Source organism: Lagopus muta, chromosome 13 (genome assembly GCF_023343835.1).
Source record: "Lagopus muta isolate bLagMut1 chromosome 13, bLagMut1 primary, whole genome shotgun sequence".
NCBI lineage: Eukaryota > Metazoa > Chordata > Aves > Galliformes > Phasianidae > Lagopus > Lagopus muta.
Genome location: NC_064445.1, coordinates 8408679 through 8433239, shown reverse-complemented (window position 1 = coordinate 8433239; position 24561 = coordinate 8408679). Strand labels below are relative to the sequence as shown.

Here is a 24561-nt window from a genome sequence, read left to right as displayed (position 1 = left end):
CAGCCCCTTTGATGCAGCACACATCCTTGGAGCACAGCAGCATGCTGCGCTCCCACTCTGGGCTGTACCTGAGCAGAAGGAGTGATGCATTGCTGTCTGCTACTGCAGCCATGGCGTGTCTTTAGGAAGAGACTTCTGCAAAGTTTGGGCATTGCTCAGATCTGATGAGCGTAAGCTGGGCAGCTGAGTTCTTACACTTGTGTATTCCAATGCAGGTAGAAACTATCTGTAAGAAATTCTTTCAAGAAAAGCCACAGGTTTTTATTTTATTAATTCATTCTCAGTTTAGGATAATCTAAATTCTGTGTTCTCGTTCTGTCTTCCAAATTTAGGTTCTGGTAGAAAGTTACATGCTCAACTCTTCCAGGCATTTAAGTCAGCTAGATTAGGGACTGAGTAAACCAGCCCTGTGCTGGATTTGACTGGGGTACTGTATTAGAGTCTGAATTATTCTTTTCCACATTTCATCTCTAAGCATAGGGAGCCGCACCTTGTATGCTTCTCCTAACCTCTTCAGCAAGTTTCAGCAAAACAGAAACACAAACTTTGTGCTGGTTGTCTCCCTTGGTGTCTCTTCCTGTAGCCCTAATATCAGTGCAGACATCTCTCAGTTCTCTGAGATGAGTGGATACTTCTTTAAAAAGAGTCTTGGTTATCTGTTAATACTGTAATTAGTGTTGTGTAGAGATGAGTGCTCTATGTGTTCCCTTTCTAGGAAAGGAACAAAAGACATCACAGACCGTTTCTGACGCCCGCCTTCTACTGGCTCACAGTGAGGTTGTATTGCGAAGCATGAACTCCTACTAGGAGTTGGTTTTTGGCGTACAAAGAGAAGAAAGAACAGAGCCTGAGTTGGTGTTTGCAGTGTATTTGGGATTCCAGGGGCTGGAAGGTCTGGGCTGCAGCTGCTGTGCTTGATCCGTCTGGTCCTATAGCACCTGTGTGATCAGGCATGGGGATCCAAACAGGGTTGGAGCAGCTATGCACTGTGTGCAGTGTGTATACAGTGAGCTATGACTTGATCACGCTAAGTTTCCACAGGAAATCTGATTATCTGTGCATTGCATGCATGATAATATACTGAATGTATTGCTGATTTTGTTGCTGTGGGTATTCTGTGACTTATCTATATCTATTGAATTTAACCTTTGGATCTCTATTGGGAGGGTGGCAGTATTTTTGTGATGCTGATGTTCATTCTTCTACTTTCTGCAGTGGGATAATTAATTAAGCTTGGGTGTTCACTAATTACCCCTGCATATGTAGGGAATGTTATATTTAGATGGATGTTAATTTCTCTTCAAGTCCACGTAGCCATACAAACACGCAAAGTGCTGGTAGAACCCCAGAACATTCAGGTAAGGAATTTCTGTGTACTTTAATTCTTCTGATGAAAGGCACAGAGGTAGGAAGGCTCAATAAACACACGATGCCGTTACCTGGTGAACTGTTGTCAGGAATATGGGCCTGCTGATTACTGGATGTTAATGCAAACTTATATAGGAGCTTTGATTGGTTTTTTTTTCATGTGGAAAATGTTAAGATGGTGATGATTGATACAAAATATCTTCTGTAGAGTAGCTGTGTTTGGAAAGAAGGCATTTCCTTTGCTGTTGAAGAAACTTGTCTTTTTCATTTCTAACAATTTACTGGAAGCTTTCTAATGTGAATTTCATAGCTCTAGTACTTATGGGAGTACCAAGGCTGAGAGAATATTAAAAATGTGGGTGGAAAGCCAACTTGCAAATGGCTGGCTGGATCATGGTCAGGAGATTTGCTGTCTGTGGAGGCAGTCTACCATGCATCCTCAGCAAAATATGAATTCAAGTTTTTATGGCAAAATGGACTGCTTATCAAAGGAAAACAAATACTGTAAGGTAGTGAAGGAATGATTATAAGAAGTTAACTTCAGCAGGAAAATAATGGGTATTAAGGAAATCGTAAATCTGATGAGACTCAAACTATGTCATAAATGGCTCTTAATTTAAATGATACTTTTCCTTTTCAGTTTAAGTATTTGTTTAATTTTTAACTCAAACATAGAATCTCTGTGCTACAATAGTAATGAAAAGTGAGATGTTAAATTAAGTACTAACAAATTGCAAAAGTTTTAAATAATACATAAATTTAACTAACACTGTAGTACTAGAAATGTACTAAAAATGTAGGTTGTGTTATCAGTTCAACTTGCTTGTAAAATAACTGCTCTGGAAAATTTATTTCAGAAGGAATAAATGTTTTTTAATGGTTACCTAAGAAACTTCAGTTTTCTTTAAGGCCTACCAATTCTGTGTTTCAAAGCAGTAGCAGTCTCACGAAACACAAATGTTGTAAAGTACAGCTGTTCACTGATGTGCGTGGAAACATCCGAACTTCCTCAGTCTGAGGCCAAAAGCGTGGTTGGTGATCCACCAAATACCTGCACTGCTGAATGCTGCATGAGCTTAGATCACCATCAGTGGTTAGCAGTCTTCACATCAACCTGTTTTTTTCTGGGAAATGCTATGCATTTTGTGAGTTGAAGTGGCAGTTGGTGGACCATTTATTACTCATTCGTTTTTGGTGGAAAACTCGGCCTTGTATGTCATTTAGACTTTGTGACACGTGTAGCCTTCCAGGGCCTAATGACTTGTGTGCAGATGGGCTGTTATTTATTACAGTCATGTAGAATAAAATTGATTGTCTTCTAAAATTAATTTTTCATTTGCCTCCAGCTCTGCTTTAATAGAGGACACACAATTGCCTGTTTGCAGAAATACTGTTTAATCACATTAATCTCAGCCCCCCAGGCCGGTGAAGATAATTGTACAAACGAACAGCAAAATCTGTATCTTTAACTTCTTTTTATGATTAAATTATGCAAATGACTTATCTCCTGCCCTTCCAAGCACTAATCATCTAATTAGGAATGATGTGTTAAAGGGATGGTTTTGAATCGAGGGAAGGGGAGAATGCAGGAAGCAGAAAATGGAATCTGACAATGAAACTGTTGAAGGTACTGTAGTTGTAAAAGAGAAATTTGTGTATTTGTTCAAAAAGCAGTAAAGGATATTTCTGCTATTTGTGGGCTTGCTTTAGTGATGCTTTTTATTAAGACCATAATTCTATTCACTCTTTGTTGCTCATAATTTTCCACGTTATTCTTAAAATTCAGTTATTAAGACTAAAGAATTCAGTCACTTTTTATGAGAATTGTAAGAGAAAATACTAAAGTAGTGCAGTGGAAGTGTGTCTGGTTTCAGTATTATGATTGGAAAGGAAAAACGTGTATTTGTAGATTGTTTTTTAAATAAAAGTGTTTGTCATGTTAGTACTAGATGTATTGAGTCTAACAAATACTTCTATTCACTGTTGTCTCTTAAAATATTCCATCATCTCTTAAAATATTTAGAAAAAACACCACCAAAAAAACACAAATTGGATTTAAAAGCTATTAAAATGTTTTTTTTTTGTGTAGCTTTTGGATGCTTTGGTGTTAAGAATGTCAGTTCTGGCACTGCTTTCATTTCTCTGACAGAGACACAACTCCTGGCATAATGTTTACATAAACAGATTATGGGTGGGGAGGCTGCATTTCCTTCTGTGCCCCCCAGGAATACAGTTGAATTTCCAGCTTATATTTATCTTCGTCGGCATTTTCACCATTATCATCCCAAAATTCTTCACAAAAGGAAAGATGAAAAACTTTGAAGTTTCTTACAAAACATGTGTATGATTATTGTTAGAATTATGGGGAACTTGTTAGGAAGTCATTTCTTTGTAGGTTCTCATTTGAGTTTTAGCAGAAAAAGCTCTCATGGCAATTTAAGGACATTTTTCCTCTTAAGTTGGAGATTCTCTGATATGATACTTAAGGAACAAATAATCCTGGACTGCGTTTTTCTGTTTAGATTTGCTGGATCCAGTTATTTACCACCGCAGAGATAATAAGAGGCCTTGTATTTATCTTGATACTGTGTGAGAAATCAATGGAGAGAGCAGTGGACAAGTATCCAGCTGAATTTTCTAACCCTGATGGCTTTTTCACTGAAGTGCTGTAGTATGGTCAGACTGATACTGAGGTCAGGACATCTTAGAAGGGTATCTGCTGAGATATGTCATGGCATCTGGTGTGCAGCACCATCTCTGGGAGCTACTTTTAAAATTTCAGTATCAGCGAGGAATCTAAAAAATTCTGTCTTAATTCTGAATTTTCTGACTACTGCGTGTAAGAAAATGGAAGAAAAGTGGTCTGCAGTAAAGATTCAGTTATCTTTCCACTCTTCTTGTCCATGGGTGCCGAAGTCTTTGTTACCAACTGCTCATTCAGATATTTTCCTTACCTCTGTACTAGCCACTTTTCCTTGAGTAATGATGTGACAGTAGATGGTGGGTCTCCACTCTGGATCTCAGATCATTTTAAGTTGTTGGTCTGGCAAGAAGCTGGACAAGAAAGAATTAATCCATGTAGTTCTGTACGATTTACAAATGGAAGATGTAGCAGTGGAGCTATCTCATGATTTTTCTTTGTATTTATGTTCAAGAGTATGAAATCTTTGAAGCACATTCCCTCAAGTATGTCTTATTTGTAGATTAATTGTAGTGTGTACGTAGAGGTGTTAATTCTCTGTGCTGAGATGGACTATTAAAGTTTGTCAGTCCCTATCATCGTTAATAACACAGTGACCTACAGTAACACCTTATCTAATTGTGAGGTCTCCTACATGTGAGAATTTCTTTTGACCAGTCTTAACCTGCCTGCATTTTTATAGAACTGCTTGCTGCCTACTCATGGCATATTTAAAAATGTAAATACAAATGTATTTCAGCTGTTGGAGTTAAGAACTGGTCCCGCACTTGAACAACCAAAAAGATTACATACAAGTAGAAGGGAGCAAGTGTAAGACGTGCTTCTTTCCTTCTTTTGTTTGGATTTTTTTCTTCTCTTTTACTAGAGCATGGAATAACGTCTTCCTAAACTGGATATCTGCAGAAAGGTGGGACACCTGAAGGCTGGTGTACACTTTGCATGAGTGATAGATGTTTTGAGGGGAGTGTCTGTTACATGGCTTTTATTTTCAGTGTTCTATTGTTCTTTTTTTTGGTCTTCATTCTATAGCAGTGTTTCTGAGATGACGAGCAGTCTTTCCTAAAGCAGCAGTTTTCAAGTGGCTGTTTATGGGGAGAGGGAAGTTCCAACAGAAATTCTCTTCCCTTTGAAAGGACTTTGCTTATGTATGCCCGTACCTCCTGGAATGCTTACTCCCCTTGTGGAGGTTTTCCTTAGCCCTGTGGGATGCGTTGCTGTTACCATTATGCTGTCTTGATGAGCAGACGCTCCTCTGAAAAAATGTATTTTAATAGAAACACGAGTTAAAGGATTTTTCACATGACTTTGGGATTTACAGTGATATTCAGTACTGTTCATGGTTTTCATACTCATGGAGCCCCTGTTTTCAGTGGCTAAGGTAAAGGCTATTTTAATATTAATCAAATACGAATTAAAAATATTTCTTAGAAATAATCTTGAATAAGTTACTCTGTTGTCCACTAATTTCAAGTTAGGTTCGAAATCCAAACGTAGTCAATTCTGAGGTGTACTTGTGGGTTGGGTTAATTGAATAGTTTTTGAAGAAATGTTTAATTCTGTTATTGAAAAGAGATACTGAGATTGAGAAATAATGAAATATTCAAGAATTTATGGCTCAAAGTATGTATCTGGAACCCTAACCCTGAGATCATAGTACGATACGAAGTGGTCTTCGTACTTCACGTTCACACCATTAATTAGTTGATGCAAAGGACCAATGTATGACCAAATGCACCCGTTTGGATGAAGCTGCACTTTGGTATACTGAAAGCAATACATTCTTATGCTTCCCACAGCAGTAGCGTGTACACTTCAAATTATTCTGGAAGCTTATAGATGAAACGACATAGTAGGAACATTTGTGTAGTCACGTTAATACATTTCCGTAGCTTTATCATTTCTTACCTTAGAATTTTGAGCTTCTCAGCTCAGAAGTTACTCAATTTCTACTTTTTAGTGACTCACATTAAAAATGTCACATTCACTTACTGTAGCAGTCTGTGACTCAGTGTTGTTCAAGTTTTAGGATGCAGCTGTATGAAAAAGCAGTGGTAGAATGGAGGTAAAGATTCTCAGCAGTAGAAACTTGGAAGGCAAGATAACATGCACATGATCTTCAAACTCGTGAGGCTGTGTATAGGTTACCCTTTGAAGTAGGAGTGTGTGCGTGTACGTACATACATTCTGCTCAATTATTCTCTTTTGGTCATACTTTATATGTATTAAGAAATAGCCATTAAATTAATTAGTGAAGTCTAGGAAGGTGAAGGTGGAATTTCTAAACTGTACAAACATGCATGTTCATAGCTTTCCAGGAATCATTTTTATTTCTGCAATGCATCTGTATGGGAATTGCTAAGTCACAGCCTGAACCAATGATTGAGCACCTGGTGGAGGGACACAGCCAGCCCTGGGAGCACAGGTGGAAGCAATTCACTGATCTGACTGGAACCAGGTTCCACCCCTCCCTAACCTTATTTAAGGGCTGGCTGTCACCAGGGAGGGTTCTCTACTTGCAGATCTCTTTTTTGGAGGTTTTGGTGAGCCCTGATCCATGGAATGGGTAAGCAGATCTTTCTTGAACTGGATTGTGACCATCACCCTTTTTTGGGTAATTTAGAACTCGTATCCGGCATTACCTTTCCCTTTAGCATCGAAGTCCTTAATCTTAGGTTCCCTTTCCCAATTGTCCTGTCTGTTGGATTTTTTCCTGATTTTGCTATTTGGGTAGCATGGACCTGACTCTGGGATTATGCAGATTTTTGCTTTGTAACTTCCTCCGTGCTGTCAGTTGTGTTGTAACAGGCGTTGCCAGCAGCATCTGCAGAGTTGTGTTTTCTTTTATGTCTATTGCTATGAGGACTAAAAATCTTGATGGTGATTAGTGTTTTGAAAAACTTAAAGAAGTAAAAACAACCCCAAATAAACTTCAAAAAAGGTGAACAAAAAAGCACCCTCAAACAAACAAAGCCCCTAAAGGCCCAGTAACTACTGAGCTGCATGGTATTTTTCTGCTGCTCTGTTCATGTTCTTTATTTCTTGTCCTGCATCAGCAGTTAAAGTTGTAAATTCTTTGTAGAAGGAACTGTATTTTTGTTCTATTATGTTCCGTATGATTCAGCTGGGATCTGATCCATGAGTAGGGCTGTACAATTTTAAAATAATGCCTATGGGGGGAAGTTGTACTGTTAGATTCACCATTAATAAATTAATCAGAATTAGTATTAAAAAAAGTGCAAGAAAGAGTAAACAGAACTCTAACTTCACTCATGTTAGTTAATAGAAAATGTTCTGCATGTCAGTGTACATTTTATTCATATTAAAGTAATGTATCACTACTGGAAAAGGATCCAAGCAAGCTTAGCTGTGATAGGAAGTGAGCAAAGAAGAGCTCTTAGTATAGATTTCAAAGGTTCTTCAAATAATTTGTACAATGCTTTTCTCTTGCATGGGTTAATTAATGTTTGCTATGTTTGTTTTAATTTAGGTATGATATAATGTACTTCTAATGTTGTATGGGGATTAATATAAAGAAAAGAATAGATTAGGAAAGTGTTAGCCTGGTATTCTTCAAGGGAAGGTGTCGGGTAGGAGATGGGTGGTACACTGCAGTTGTTCTCTACACACGTAGAAGATGTTCGCTGTTGCTATCAATAGCACAGGAAATGAAGATCTAATTTTGGCAGCAGGCAGGGAGTGTTTGGGGGATAGTAGGGGTGCTTAAGTCGTATTTGCACATGCTGGTACATGTGTCTCTTATTTAATTGGTTGCTAAAGCTTGCAGCTCTCTTCCAGTAAATAGGATGAAATAGTCATGGAGAACATCAATTTTAAATCAGTTTAAATATACTCAGATTGCCTGAGGGGCTCTTCATGTACTTATTTAAGGTTCCTTTCAACTTGAGCCGTTCTGGGATTATTCAGAAAGTAATGGTGTCCAGGCAGAACAAAACCCAACAGAAAAGTAGTGAGAGTGATGGGTGAAGAGCAGCTTCTGTGTGTTTGGCCAAGGGTGGTGTAAAGCTGTGAAGCAGCATGGAAGGAGTGAGCACTCATGGCTGGTTGGAGGAATTAGAAGGCAGATGAAGTTATCGGTAGTTAAAAACAGAAGCAGGTGGTCTGCAAGTACAGCAAACTGTAAAACTCTTTGCCGCTGCACACTGCAAAGGTTTGGCTGTGAATGGCTTTCACAGGATGGACAAGTTAGGGCAAGAAAAGTCTGTGCTGAGGTGGTGCTTCTGATCAAAAACTTGTGGTCACTCAGCACTCAGCCAATGAGGTATTACCAAGTGCCCATCAGCTTGTTGGTCAGCTTCTGCTGAGAGCTGCCTTTTGCTTCTTTCAGCTTCTTTGTCTTTTGGATTGCTCCTAGTTGTTAATTATGATGTATTTATGAACATTCTGAAGGAACTCATGAATGCTGGAAGTTGCCAGCTAGGTTAAGTGTATTGAAAAAATTATCAAATTGAAATGAAGACTTGAGGAATGTAGGAAACTTGTTGACTTGGTTTCCTCATTTCTGGAGATGTATCTCCACCTGCACCTGCTGGGCAGCTGGGGAGAGCTGGAGTGCTGGGCTGCCTCATGGAATTCCCCCTGGTGCTACCAGCATGTAGCTGAAGCAGGTCAGCAGGGTGGTAAAAAGGAAGCTGGTGGTTGTGGATCATGGTGTCCTTCATTGGGCTTCCTCAGGGGCTGACGTCTCCTGTTGTGCGAGAAGTTGGCAGCTGTGATGTGGGCTGGAGTGAAACATGGATCCAGAGCCTGCTGTGTGGGTTTGGGGAGCTGTGCAGGGAATTGATCACAGAAACACTACTTTCAACTTCTTGCGAGTTATTCTTAAATAAAAGTAGACAGTCATTGATAATTCAGTAAATTATCAACTTTATCTGTTTAGACAAGATTACAGTTTAGATGTGGCAAAGCAAGTCAGTTTCTTTATTATTAAATGAAGCTTGTTTTTAGACTAACAATACGTATGTGGGAATATATGAAGTGAGTGAGGAGAAAAAGCAAATAGCTTTGGTATTACATTAAAGAAAAAGTTGGAAGAACGGGAACAAAGCTATCTGAGAGCACTGACAACGTGACCTCTTTTTTTACTTGCCAACACTAAAAAATCACCTTTTAAGGGGTTAATATATAATTATTTACCAATTACCCAAAGGTAATAAAATACAAATTGCATATCATATTGTACACATATGCATAATAACCTAGAAAGATGTCTGTATTCTTTAATGCAATGTTTTGAATCTGCTTATGACCCAGCTTAAAAACAAATTTAAAAAATCCATTTTTAGGAAAAGAGTGTTTTATATGGTGACATATACACTTCAAAAGAAACTTTTACATGGCTCTCTATAGGGCAGTGTGGAAAACAAGTAGTAAAGTGTCTGAACAGCATTTCTGCATTGCACTTAATGAAACATTTCAGGAAACTTCAGACAGTTGAAAAGAATTAGTCACATTCTTTCTTTAGTGTCTTGGTAGATTTCCTTATCATGTATTCATTACAAATAAATTAGCACAGGGTTGTCGTCATAATGGCGACTAATGAGGCAATATGATTTCAAGGTCAGAGCTGGAAAAAGAACATTATCGTTTACTTCTGCTGCTGAGGTGCTTGATCTTTTTATAAGTCGGTGAGATTCAGCTCTTCAGTGTCTAGTGCTGCTTTAAAATGTTTAACTTCAGGGTGTTTCATCCATAGCTGTATGAGTTCAAAATACATGGATCCAATGGTAGCAGGAAGAGTATAATTCTACAGGACTGGATCCGCAAAACCAGAATTGTCAGTAGGAAGCCACTTAAACTAATGGAAAGACCGTGCTGAAAACAGGGAGGGTGCCTTCAGCCTTGAGTATCTGGAGGTCTTAAATAACTTGTCAACCCGAGTACATCCTGTCACCCTTCAGCAGCTGAAGTCTCTCTTGGAAATAGCCACTGATCAAACTTAAAAACAAACTAGAAAATGGAATGACATCAGTGTATCAGAATGACATAAGCTTCTGGAGTAGATGCTGGCATCCACTGCTGCTCAGTGCCCCGAGGCGCTATGGCACAGTACTGGGTGAGCAGATGGGGTAGCTCACCACTTCTGCCAGGGCAAGTTCTGGCTCCTTCCAGCCTGTGCATTCCCAGTCCATCCTGCCCTGTTCCTGTGACCCCTTGGTGTGCACAGCTGCTTGCTAGTGTAGGAGGAAACTTAAAAGCATCAGGAATTAAGTGGTCTTCTACAGGTTTTTTTAATTGAATAAGCTGAGCAAACAGATGGACAAGCACTGTAACACAAAGATAGGGGCACATGTGAGTGCAGCTGCCTGTGAGGCTGCAGCCATCTTTTGGGCCCTCAGGGTTGTGAAGATGCCAGGTTCAGTTCCTAAGTTGAGCACAGAGATGTTCCCAGCGCTGTGCTAGCAGCTGGCTGCAATTGGTCTTGTGTTTTTTACCTGTGGAGAACATGTTAAACTTCTTCTGAAGTAAATGTTCCAGATGCTGGTTTTTCTGAACCCAGTATTCAGAAGAGTGGTGCAGTGGGGTATATGCACTTCATAGGCTGAACAACCTTGTCTTGTTATGTGTTATGTTTGGTCATAAACTCACAGCTAATATAGCATGAGTGGGTTTGATTTTTGGTTAGAAACCATGCAAGAAGGTGCTGTGTCCTGCAGAAGAGAGTAGGGTTGTTTGTTTGTTTGTATTAATGCAGAATTGATCTTGCTCCATGCTATGGAATGTAGCTAATGGAAGTATCTGCTTTGAGATTCGTGAAATTGAGGTTGCATTTGATTTCGATGATCAAAGAACTTAGATGTGTGTAGCTTAGCAGCTTTGATAAAATAGTGTAGCATGGACTGTTGCCTGATGCATGATTGTTTTTATTTATATGTATATAATATATGTATACAAGCATATGTATCTATACATTACATAACTTTAACAATTTTAAAAAAGATTTCTGTTAAGTGTTATGGAGATTTATTTGCCTTTGTGATTTTGTTTCAGTCATCTCAGCATTTCCCCATGGTGTTAATTGTCACTAGGGTACTGTATGTTGCACTGCTGAAGTAATTCATGAATTTCAGATCTCAGTTTTCAGGTACTTGACAAAAGGAGTGAAGATCAGAGATCTTCAGGTTTGTATGAAAATCTAATGGATGTTGAGGCAAGATGCATATTCAAGAAACAAAATCTGGACACAGTTAGTCCTTGAGCACTGAAAATACAGTAATGGAGAAAGTACAATTTGGTAGAAATTATAGGATAGAAAGTCTGTATTATTGTGGGGTGATCATAAAAATTCCCTGTCACTTTCTTCAGATTCTCTCCTGTGCATTCATGATAACAATTGCTTAAATTTTATAATAAATTAAAAAACTTTGCTCTTCTGAAAGCACTAAAAAGCCCTATGCATGGGTTTTCTTCTTTTTTAACCTCTATTTTACCGAAGAATCTAAGTGTAAGGTGTATAATAAATTCAGTCCCTAAATCCCTGTCCCAAATTAGTTCTTCTTAAATGCTTTGTTTCTTTATTATGAGTAAACTCAAATGGAATTAAAACAGGCCAAACAAATTGAACTTACCAAATCTGTGGCTCTGTAGAAATTGATTTTCACACATTTTTAAGCAACAAATCACAGATTCATTTGTAGAACAGGTAGATTATTTTTTCCAAGTATAATCTGATTTTATTGTTTGTAGCTTTGTGACTATCCCAACATAATGACCGCTGTACAGATAATGTAGACTGGAAGGGATTTCAGTCTGGAATGTGCCTTTTCTTTTTGTGGTGAGAAAGAGAGAAATAGGCAACTAGCATCTCATCATTTATATATCACGATTCAGTGTCTCAGAGCCTTGGGCTATTATTTCAAAATCCAATATATTCAAACTTTGGCCTCAGAGAGCAGTAGGATCAGTACACAAGAACAATAGAGTGATAAATATAGATTTTTCATTAAGGAAAAGACTATATCCTGTCATGTTTGAATCAGTGTTCAAAAGAGCATCTGAGAATTCATAGCCTTCTATAGGCTTTAGCTTTATTTTTGCTGAAAAAATGGACTTAGAAGTCTTTTCATGTTAGAAATAAAATCTTAATATATGCCAAAGGAGAGCTCCACTGACCCTGTGACAGTAATTTAATGCAAGTCAATTTTAAGCCACGCATAATTACAGGCGCAGTGTGGAGCACTGCTCATTTTTAAGGGTGGTTTGTGCAAAGTGACACAGATCCAGTTGCACTGCAGCTGGCTAACTGGGATAGGCTTTGGTTTCCTGAGCTGGATTGCCTTTCTTCACTGAGTTCTCTGCTACATGAGAAACCCGTTTTGGTAGTCAGTGTACACACAGTATGCTTCTCCTTGTTGTAGCATAGAAACTATGGATTTATAGTACTGCAGCTAGGTTAATGGCTGGATAGCATATGCTTGTAGGCAAACACGGTATAAATATGCTTTTCTGTGTGTAAGCATGCCACCTTCACATATGGGGGTCTATCTGCTGAAGATCTTGAAATTGCTGAACTCAGAGCCTTTAACACACATTGTGTTCTGGGAGGTTCTTTCAGACTTCAGAAATTGTTTTCCTTCTCATTTAGACAGATTTTCACTGTTTGAATAGAGCAGCTGTGGTAGTGTGCAAACAATCAAGATTTATATTGAAAAGTAGTTTTTGTGCTCTTTGTTGTACTCTGAAGAAGACCATTTGTTCTCACTTTGAAACCAGCAGCCATAGGTGTGTGGTGCATGAGCTGTCTGGTAACCCAACAGTGCAAATTTTTGGTTTCTGCAGTGAAGGAAACCTATGACTTTGGGTGTAGATGACAGAGAAAGGTAATTAATTCCATTCCATGTTTATGGATATCTATGTAAGCACATCAAATGTGAGTGAAAATAACAGTGTGTATTAGAGAAGTTTTGGTATGTACTTTGTATGTAGGCAGCCATTTGTATATTGCTGCTGTTCTGTTTTGAGGTTTACCAGAGGAGATTGTTTGATTTGGTCAGAGGGAGAGTGGAGGCAGAATGATAAACTATGAGTTTTCTTTCCGATTCCTGACAATGACATGCTTTATTCTGTATTGTTATCAATACAAGAATAAAAGTGCACAAATAGTATTATTTCAGAAGTTTTCTGCTTGCTTTTAGCTAATAGGACTCCAAGTGGATATAGCTTTTCCACCTGCAATCAAATGTAATAAACCTTCACTGCAGAAGTCGAATTCCTGGGGAAAAAAAAAGTTGGAAGCTCACACTTACACCATAAAACCTTGTTTATTGCAACCATCAGTCTTCGAAGATGTGCCCCACAATGGGGTTTGGTAAAGCCATTACAAGGTGCCGTATGAGTTCCATTTGCCTACAGTAAATAGAATGTCAGAAGTGTCAGGGGGAAATAAATATCGGGCTGGTTAAAAGGGAGCAGAGATGGCTCAAAGCATCATTGAGAGGATTGATTTATCTGGCATGCTGTAATGACTGCAGATGTGGATCTGTTATTCTAGATGAGCAATGAATTTGATGAGCTGATAACACAGGGCCAGAGAGGCCTGGTTTTAATTACTGATGAGGAATTTATTTGTGAAGCACTGTGATTTACTGAGGGTTTGTTCTGTTATTGACAGGTGACCTTGGGGCTGTTCTCTTTTGATGAATAAAAAAAAAGCACTATTTTTAAAAAAGGGAAATGGTTTTATCAGTGCTGTGAATACAGTGAGGTCACTGTAGGTACAGTATTGTCTTTCAAGCCATCTTTATATATAATTATTTTTTGTAGCCATTGTTAATGGCCTCTTTGATGGAGGTTGCTGTACATGCTCCACTTGCTACTTGAGAGAGAGAAATTTTGGTGTGGGGAGTTGCTGACAAGAGTATGTTGAGCGGAACTTCAGACTAATAACAAACTCAGATTATCCAAATACGCATTCCTGGGTTGTTCAGCCTTCCAACTACATACCTTGTACGCTGTGTAGTACTGCTGCTGTTCTGATTTCTCTTACTGAGAGGAAGAATACAAAGAAATTGAAGACTTTTTCTTACTCCAAGTAAATATATTGTCTTCACTAGTTTGTAAGCAGTACTGTTTCAGGGTAAGTTTTTATCAAGATGCAGCTTTTTGTTGGACTGAATGCACTTTCCTTTTTGAATGGTGTATTCAGTGGGAATTCTGGTGTTATTATTTTTGTACTTAAGCTCTTGGTTAGAAACTGTGGTTGCAAATATTAATATCAGGATAAATTGAAGTAGCTTCTAGTTTTTTTGTGGTTGGACTCAATGATCTTTAAGGTCTTTTCCAACCTGAGTGATTCTGTGATTCTATCCAAACTATGTTGTACTGGCCTACAGACCAGTAAACATGCATGGTACTATTTACTCATAAATAAATAAGCAACCAAAAAAACCCCATCCACATCCAAAACCAAAACAGAACACAGAAACCCTCTGAAACAGAAATAAAATCAAGCCCACTGAATAGGAAGCCACTTTCACCTGAGAATCTTGTGTGTAGTTTTTCAATGAATACTTGCAGTAACCCTAGAATATACCTGGGAGAGGTAGGTTCTGAGTCAGGGAGGTGTTTTTCCTTTTCTGTGAGCTTCACAACAGTAGTAGTATTATACAGAAATACTTTTACTCCTTAACTGACAATAATATTTTATGGGTAAGCTTGCTAACGTAATATTTGTATTGAATGTAATTGCTGAAAATGAAGAGATTTTTCTGTGTTACCTAAGCAAACATGATGCTTCATTTGCTCCATGTACACCAAAAATCTGTTCAGACTGTTAGATGTTATTCTTATGAAATGAAAGGGTTCTGTAGGCTAACTGGAGAGGAGGTGATAGATAGGTATAGTATCTGTTGTGATCCAGGGGGAACCCTTGAGCAGAGAAATGCCAATTATTATCTCACAAGGAATGAGTAAGAAGTATGTACTAACAGACAGGTAATGCTGGCTGGGCCTACAAGAGTTCTGTGCTGTGAAGTATCTCTGAGATAGTAAGAGCCAAGAAAAGATTGCTAGGCAATGATGTAAAACGGAATAAAGCATTATCAGCTTTGCACATAGTGAAACTGAGTCTAATATTATGAATTAGCTTTAAAACTATGAAATTTGCTTTTTACAAATTCCTGTTCTTCAGTTCTTAGTCTTTTTTTTTTATTATTTGATTGTGCTTACTGTATTAAAAATGCATTGCAAGTGGAGATGGAGGAAAGGAAAGGAAGAAAGAACGAACATTCCTTTATTTTCAAATAAAGGCTGATGTCTTGATACACTAGGGAAAATGAAGGAATAAGGATCATTTGATTAAATGCAGAACAAAACAAATTGCCAGTCAAACAACAAAGAAAAGAAACGAATCTCAAACCCCCCCAAAAAAACCCTCAAAGCAAATGCTTCTCTTCCTGCCCTGCCCTGCTCTGTAGTTCAGCTCTTTTTCCCCCCCCGCCTTGCTCCTGCACTCCCTGTGGCTTTCTCCATGGAAGGGAACAGTTGGCTATTCATGACTGGCATATACCTTGTTAGAAAAACACAGGGTTTAGCTCAGGGATAGTATTTCAATTAAATGCATCTGACAATTTTAGTTGTACCCACGATTAAAGATGGCAATTAAGCAAACTGCAGTTAATAACAGTATTAGATAATGCTCTGTTTCTACCGATTTACTGATTTGTAAGAATCTTTTTGTAAAACCAACATGTTGTTTTAAAAACATCTCAAGTTACTGCACCTGTGAAACTGTGTATTTGCTTAAATAACAAAATCTGTTGTGGAACTTGCTCTTGTTTGTTCTGAGACTTCTTTGCACATGAGAATATGCTAGCATGTTTTGCCAGTGCAGATGCCAGGTTTATAACCAGAAGGTTATGCAGCAGCTTAATGAGTGAACTTGGACTGCAGAAGGTTCATACCAGAGGTGCTGTGCTGTTTATTTTATTTGGGTAGTCTGTCTTGATTGTCTAGAAATGAACAAAGAGGTTCATATCTAGTTTGCCATCCTTAATACAACCCAGTTAGACTCTCAGTGAATGCCAGCTCTTGTAGGGCTGTCATTAGTATTTCAACAGAGGCAGCATTAACAACAACCATTCAATATTCTTGGCCCCATTTAAGCTTACTGATGTATCCTGTTCAACTTCTTATTCAATAATACGAAAATACAACTGGCTTCTATCTCCTGTGCCCTTGTGTCAGGTGTCTTCCAGCCTTGACGTGTAAAGAATGGCCTCAGGCCTTGGAAACCTCAGGAAGTGGATGAGCATATGCTTCTTTCACTTCAGTCAGAAGTGACGACTCTTCCTATGAAGCAGTTGCTTTGCCAGGTATAATGGCTACCTGACAGATGCATTGGAGGAGATAGGACTTGCATTAATTTGCGGTGCAGTCAGGAGTTCATAATGGAATCTTAACAAAAGTGTTCCGAATTTGGAGGTGGAGCCCCTTGTTTGCTATGAAATAATTGTTAAAATCTGTGTGGTGAAAATGACGTCATGAGACTCACAAGCTATATATTGTGGAGCTGCTGTGGCTCTTCGATTCTGGTCACTGTGTGCAGTTATTGTGGGATGCAAGGATGAGCGCAGTGAAGTCTGGTGAGTTGACAGAGAACCACATGCTTGTAAAATGCCCTAATAATCCTCTAAGCAAGTTGGAGTATTTCTTGGGACTTTGCTGATACTAAGAAAATGTAAGACACGTCTTCTGTAATGGTTTCTGTAATGTACATTCATTAAAAGCCCAAATTTTGGTCTTGGTCTGGTAGGTGATCTGCACCTGCTGAGTGGTTTATTTTTGTCATAAACTGCTACAAGTGATGACTACAACTCTAAACTGTTACAGTGCTATCTATGAAGTTTAAGCTTTCTTTGAGAATACTTCATCCTGCATCTTAATGTGCAGGATAAGTAGAATGAGCAGAGTTTAAAGTTTTTACAGCTTCTGTGGGACTAGGCTGGGTACAATGCTGCAGAATGCACATTGCTTATTGTGCTTTCCCCGAGTGCCAGCCTGTGTTCTGTGTCACTGTAAGTGGCAAGGATGGAAAAGACAAATGAGCAGCTGTATAGAAACTCTGCTTGTTTAGAAAAGGTTTTTTTTTTTTTTTTTTTTTTAACTCCCTCTCTCTCCCCCCTTTTCTCATGGCTAAATAATACAGTTCTTAATTTAGGGTTGTAGTCTGTTTCTGAATTTCTTCTTGTTCTTATAGGAAATGTATTTTTTTGACAATGTGAACTTGTGAATTGGCCTTCCCTATTTCCAGCCACTCTTCTACTTTATGTCAATACCTGTGATGCAGGCTGTTGGTAGAAGGGAGTGTGTTGCTTAACTCCTCGTCAATCCCCATGGGGCTGCTTTGTGATTAGCAGCTGATACTTCCAGCTTCATTGCCTGGATTTCCCAGAGCCATCAGTATGGAGCAAAACATTTGAGTTTTCAGCTGCTCAGTGGAAACTTAACAAGAAGATATCTCTGCAAGAAGGAAATATCTAATGGGATCTGAAAGGACTGTCTATCTGATGAATGCTTGATGATTTGTTTTTTCTTTGGGATGATTGCTTTGGTGACCTGATGGCGGAGTGGTGGGGCTGAGTTGGCCATGTTGCAGCTTGCCTGGTAGTGCTCTGAAGGACTCTGCTGTCTGACTTCTGAAGTGAAACTTAGATTTTTCTGCCTTGACAAAGTACTATTGAAGTTGCTAAAACACTTTTCTTTGTAGTTTGACCTCTTCATGTGTAGGTGTGTGTATAGTCAGTCCTCTGTTTGGTAGTCTCGACAAGGGCAATGTTGTTGTGTTGAATCTGCATATTGGGTCCTTTGCTGTTGCTGTATGGATGTAGGATGTAGCGTTAGCAGAAGAGTGTCTGTGAGGCAGATGATCAAAATGACCTATAATGGTGACAGTACCGGTACTTTCTTGAAGAGTCTGGAAGTTGACAAAAGGATTCTGTTAGGAATTATTTTTAAAATGTTTGTTCTTATTTGATCAGGGCATGGATTCCATTGCAACTTCCTAGGTTTATTTTTTTAATGATTGTATGTAATCATGCTTAAGCAATCTAAAGAAGAAAGTTTTTGTATTTTTGAATGTTTCAGTCACACAGACTGAGGTCTTGCCCCAGAGCCAGTAGTATTCTGCTTAATTGAGATATTGAATGACAGTGCAAAGCAGGGTGACTGCAGGACATAATGTGCATAGAAGGTGAAGAGTTGATGTTTAAACAGATATCAGATGTAGGAATAAGTGTTCTTTTACTTTAAAAAATGCATATAGCTATTCTCAGAAAAGTCTTAATTCATCTTGAAGGGTGAACTGATTGCATGATTTTATAACAAGACAGACATTTGAATTCTGTGTGATAGTATCTGAAAGGTGCTGCCTGCTCTCAGTGTGCTACAAAATGAGGAGCAGTTCACGCTTCCGTTTGTAGAAGATTTTGACTTGCCTATAAAACGAGTAGCAATAGTATTGTGTAGGAGAATAGGAGACAGTGCCATTGAAATGTCATCAGTAAGCGGTGCTTGGATAAGCAGAATTTAATCAAGTGTGGTTCTATACAAGAACTAGTTGTGGTATATTGACACTTGAGTTTGAGATCCCTTGCTTCTGTTGAAATCAAAGGTAACTTTTTTTTGCATGCAATCCTATTCCAGTTCTCTTCTTACTATTTTACCTACCTGACAGTACAGGATGCCTGTTTTTTAAATGCTGTGCAGTTTTTTTCCCAAATAACTTCTGCAGAGGTAGAGATCTGCAGTTAATGTTTTTTTTCATGATGCTGTGCTGGGTTTCTATAGAAGATATACAAGATTACTTACGCTTCCAAATCTGTCTGTGTTTAGAACAAACAAGCTGTGTCTTACTGGCATTAATGTGGAGGGACAGAGTCTAGAAGATGGTGGGTGGCTGGGGACTTGTCATTGTGACCATTTTTCTATGTGAAACTTGGTTCTGTGTGAATAGCTGGGTTAATTTAAACTTATGTGGATTAGAACATGTAGTTTGTCATGCAATAGATTGTTCGGCTGTCAGGCATCAATAATGCCATTGTTGTGCAAATCACAGCCTAGTGAGATATCCTTCATATTTAAGGAAGTTCAGGTTTGGTTTGAAATGAATAATCTTCAAACTCGTAGTGGGGAAAAAAGCGACAAGAAGCACTGTAACTGAATGCAAGTGTGTGATACAGCTGGGTTATGAGTTGTTTAATTCTGTTTAAGCACTTATCTTTTGCAGATGTCATAAACATTCCTTCATCTATTTGTCTTTATTTAGCTTTTCTTTTGATTTCTGTCATTTTATATCACATAGATGAATTTGCATTGTGGCAGGTTTTATTTATGTCTGTTTTAAGAAGCATACCTCTAAAATTGCATAGTTTCATGTGGCATTCGTTTACATGATTTAGAAGCGAATAGTAAGATATGCAGTTTTGCAGAGAAGATCTTTAAAATACTCATTATTGGCATCACCAATAACAGCTCAGATGGAGTAAAGCAGCTCTGTTTATAGACACCCTCACACTCAACATAAGATTATGTTCCAAGTTTTTTGTCACCATGTGAAAAGTCGTTTTTGGCTCGTATTCTTCCATAGAATTTCCTTCAGGTTTTCTTCCATGGGGAAGAGGCCGGCCTCCCATGCCTGCCTGCAGCCGGGTCTGGGCCAGTTGTGGAGCTGCCGGCAAGTCCTGAAGGGTTCGCAGCTTTCAGCACCGAACTGCGTTACGATGGAGAAGCGGCGGTCGCTCTTCTGACAAGTGTGACGCTTAGAGGAACAAAACTAATACAGAGCGCACGATGTACCAAGTGAGGAGAGAGTTGTCCGTGCGGACAGTTCGTTGACGCTTGTTGGAGAAGGTTTCTGTAATCCGCTCGCTGGGTAGGCTGACGTGAAAAGAGATGGAATTCCGCGGGGCTTTGCAGTCTGCTGGGGAAGTGCTGCAGTTGCGGGCTGCCCGCCTGCGCTGCCCCGGCTGAGGACGGCCGAGTCCGGCGGCTCAGCGCTGCTTTCAGAGCGGAACTCCCGCCCTGCCTCCCTGCGGGGTCCCGGCGCGGCTCCGCGTGGATGTTGCTGTGGAGTCTTTTGAATGTGAATGTGAAGCGGTTTGCCCGTCCTTTGCTTCGCAGGAATTCTCTTTTAAGAAACAAAGCTGTAGCTATGAAGTGGCCTATTGGTCCCAAAACTTATGAAAAGGAGGGGGAGGGGGTGCCGGGACCCATCTTTACAACAACAATCAGCCTTTGTAAGGTTTCATTCCAGGCTAATGGCTGGTGAAATTGTTCTGGGTAGTTAAAATGAAATGAAATGAATTAAAGAACATGAAGGAGAGCAAGCAGAATGGTTTATTGCTTTTCTTTGAAGGCGCAATAGCTGTACTCTGTCTCTTTTTGTTACTCATATCTGTGCGGCTGATATTTAAAGTCAGGGTTTTGAATAGCATGATGGCTAAATGAGGGCTATAAATCGAGGGCTATGGTGCAAAATCCTAATGCTAGCAAGTACTAAAACACAATACCAAAGAGGCTGGGGTCTAAAATTGTTTTAAACTGATGAACATGCAGACATAAAAGCAAGAAATGTATGCGTTTCCCACCAGAAGACTTAAAAAAAAAAACAAACAACAATAAACAAACAAAAAAACCAAACGCACAAACACTAATGATCGATTTTTTAAAATGTCAAATAGGCATTTAGAACATGTTAATGCTCCTAATTTGTGCTGGAATGTTTTCATAAGTCTGAGCATCCATACTGCGGGATTGAAGTGTGTAAAACAGGAAGTAGTCAAATATCTTCCTTAATGTGAACACGTCAGAATGTGAAGTCACTCTAAATTTGTAGATTTTTGAAAAATATAGGCAAAATCAATTAAAAAAAAAAAAGTGTTAATTTGCTGATAGTGGCACAGAAGTGTCTCAGAATGCAATAATGCAGATTACAAAGTGCCTGCTTGGAGGCTGTTGTTATACAGCTGAAAAAATAGCAACATATCAGGTTAGGTTCACGTTTGTCTGAGAAAAACTAACAGGAGGATTTCTGTTGTCAGCACAGGAGATGAGCAGAACGATAAGGCCGAATTATACTCTGATCCACCCGTTACGGCACCGACTAGAGATTAAAGCCTCAGCCTGGAGTTTCATTACTCTTACACGTTTTTCACAATGGCAACACTTATGGAAGTACTGATACAGAAGGATCAGAAATTTTCATGAAGTCGTTCTGACTCTGTGTGCAGATATGTTTGACTGGAAGCTTGCTTAGAACCAAAAAAGATGCGTAATGGATCTTTAACTGTCAGTGTCTGTGCCTCGGCCTCCGGTCACATAAAGTGGAAATGGATGATTGCTAATACTTTATGTAATGGGAAAGGTTTGTATTGTATTTTTGGAGGGTGGAAAAAAGAGCTAAAAGATTAGTGTAAGAACATCAACGAAATTTAAGAGATTTTACAGTGAGCTCCTAAAAAAATGAAAGATTTTTAGAAGGTGAAGAATGCTGATTTTTTTTTTTTAATTTGAAAAACAATCAAAGTTGGTTAGCAGTATTGGTTTTATTGCCACTCGAACAAAACCCAGTGTCTGGGAAGCTGTTTCTGGGGGTTTTTGTAAAACTGTAGCTCTTGGTTGTATTTGTAGCTGTCCCCATGAGAGACTGGCAGTGCTGAGTCCAGCTCTCTCCCTGGCTTTCCATGACAGGTTGGTGCCTCTCATCCTTCCCATCTGTCCTAATCAGCCCCAGAACGTGCATTGTTGTGTCTCTACCCTAAGGATGCTTCTCTGTTGGCAGCTTTTGTGCTCTGACAGAGGCTTTAAGTGTGGGCTGTGCTCTCAGAGCCAGCCTGGGTGCTCTGCCCTGCTCCTTCTTTGCTCCGTGTTTGCAGGTACAGAACCAGCCTCCGTGGAGCCCCCTGTGACCAGGCTTCTGCACCAGAGCACAAACCCAGTCACCCTTTGGTTGTAGAGGTGACTTGGGCAGCGTTTCAAGTAGAGCTGGGTTTTCATTTTATTTGTTTTTTTATAAACTGCAGTCATAACATTTTTGCTCAATGTTTTTTCTTCAGCGTTTGTATGTTTGACAGTGACTGTCTTTGGAGAAGTATAGAAGTAGCAAATCTACCTTTAAACATACAGTAGATATTTGTAGATATAGTAGTTATCTGTCAGAATATTTATTTCATCTAGCATAGTCTTTTTTTAACAGACTGCTAGTGTACTTCCACAACAAGTATACTACCTTGAGATTGTGTTTATTTTAAAAGTTTCACTGCTTCACTCTGATTGTATCTGCTCTTAGATATGAACAGTTTGCAGGACATAAATGAGTGACTATGCATAACAATATAAAATTAACACTTGAGGTGATCTTTGGTTTTTAAATACTATTATTCTTGCAGAAGTTAGTTCAGTTGTCTGCAGAACATATTCTTGTATTAAAACACGTTTGGCCTGTTTTTTGTTTAAAAAAAGAAAAAGAAGCTTTGTTTAGTCCAGCACATGTAGACCGGTTTTAAGATTAACTATGACAAGAATGCCATACTAAAGTTTAAGAGGCTTCGCTATGACTTTGGTAGCTGTGACAATTATAACGGACAGGTAGTGGAAATCAGAACAGGAGCTCTGAGTCAAGTTTCTGGGGTTTCTGGCCCGAGTCACAGGGACAGATCAACTGACCCTTGGCCCAAAGCTTTGTCTTCCAAACCTTTGTCTTCCAGTTCTCGCTGCAGCTGAAAGCCATTGCTGTTGTTCTGAACATACAGTGATGAAAACTGGCACAGTTTCATATTTATGTGCTTCTAAAGAAAGAAATGAAAAGCAATAAAAGCCTTCTACAGATGTTCCACCAACTGGTATCATAGTACCCACAGTTAGTAGTACCATATACTTGTATAGCATCAAACTACAACTGTTTTAAGAAAGTTTCTTATGGTAAGGGTGGTGAGGCACTGGCACAGGTTGCTCAGAGAGGTGGTAGGTGCCTCATCACTGCTGACATTCAAGGTCAGGTTGAATGAGTCTCTGAGTGCCTGGTGGAGCTGTAGGTATCCTTGGTCATTGCATGGGCCCATACCAACTCATAAGATTCTATGGTTCTGTATTTTCCTTAGGAGAAATAGGCAAGTATTGCTTGATTTATGTTGTCCACTTCTTCCTGTATTTTTTCTTCCTATACTTTGGAGACTTGTGCAGTTGTTCTTTGTTGAGCTTTTCCACTAATTTTGCCAAAACAGTAACATTACTACTATATACTCAACTGATTTTTTTTTTTCTTTTCAGTTTTGCTGTACTTTCTGTAAGAGCTTGAGGGCTGATAAAATGTACGTTGGTCATCCTTGATCAACATTTTTACACTGTTGTTAATGTTACTGTGAAATTGTGTAATGCAGTGAATTCACAGTAATTTAACATGGAATAAAGAACTTATAATATTGATCTTTCTGGGTTATTACATTTGCTTTTAAAGGTAAATGATGCATTAACACCTGAGACTGCAACATTGATCATAACATTGTCACTGTAAAAGCCTAACGGCTGTCGGTTTACTTCAGGGTTGATATAAAGAGCAGCCTACCTTTAAATCAGGTGATTAACTTTCTTATCTGTACTGGAGCTGGAGGAGCATTTCCACTGAGTTTCAACAAAAGGCAGATTGACAAATTCAGCTTTGGCCACACAATGGGAGTTTGCTTATGATGGTGGCATTAATTTTATTTTCCAATTGCTGAGTGTTTCTCAAATGGAATTCCTATGATGAATGCTCTCATCTTCTGTTAAATGTGAAGTTGTGTTCAAAACAGTTCTCAGAAAATATATTTGAGGTGCCTAGGAATGGAGAGACTTCTGGATTTTGTATTTAAAAATGCAGTTGTTACCTCTGTGTAAAACGGCCTTGGAAATGTCACAGGCTGCTGCTGATCCCTTCTGTGAAGGAGAAGAAAAAGTGACGATTTGAGGGTTTCAGATTTACTGGTCTTGTGGTAAAAAGTGTTGAGAAGATAGCAGGGAAGAAAGTCCTGTTTTCAGTGATGAAAGAGCTGCGTGTGTCTGTCTCTCTGTTGAAGTAACGCTGTTTGCAGGTAGAAAGCTTTGTTACAGCTTGACTATATCTTTTTGATTCAGAAGTTGTTTCAGTTTTTCTAATAGGCTCCCATGCTTCTTTAACTGTCTTTGTTCTGTGGGTTTCAACCCAAAGAAGAGTTTGCACATGGGTCCTTTTTCTGGTTCTTACATTTCTAATGAAGTACAAAAAATTTTCTGAAAGCCTGAAGCATTTTGAAGAATGGAGGTTAATAGTAGATGTAAATGTCTCGGGGGGATGTGTAGACCTGTGTAACGATACAACTCTTGAGTGCATCTCCCATTTCTGCCATTTTTCCTTTTTCTCCTTCTTCTATGTTTGCCTTCTTTTTCTTTGATAACTAAATAGATAATGAATTTAGGGGGTGCTGCCAGGGCAGGGAAAGAAGGGACCTGACATTTTAATGTTG

General features: G+C 38.9%; 1 protein-coding gene across 4 annotated transcripts in view; it reads left to right on the top strand.

The window, feature by feature from the left end:
* DACH2 (dachshund family transcription factor 2) overlaps positions 1-24561 on the top strand; it is a 263656-nt gene that overhangs the window by 10512 nt on the left and 228583 nt on the right. The window contains exon 1 of one of the 4 annotated variants that reach the window (XM_048959138.1): positions 6573-6632. The exons of the other annotated variants lie outside the window; for them this stretch is intronic. The gene's annotated coding sequence lies outside the window, so the exon portion shown is untranslated. Of the gene's footprint in view, positions 1-6572; positions 6633-24561 lie in introns of those variants that run through there. 4 annotated transcript variants of the gene reach the window in all.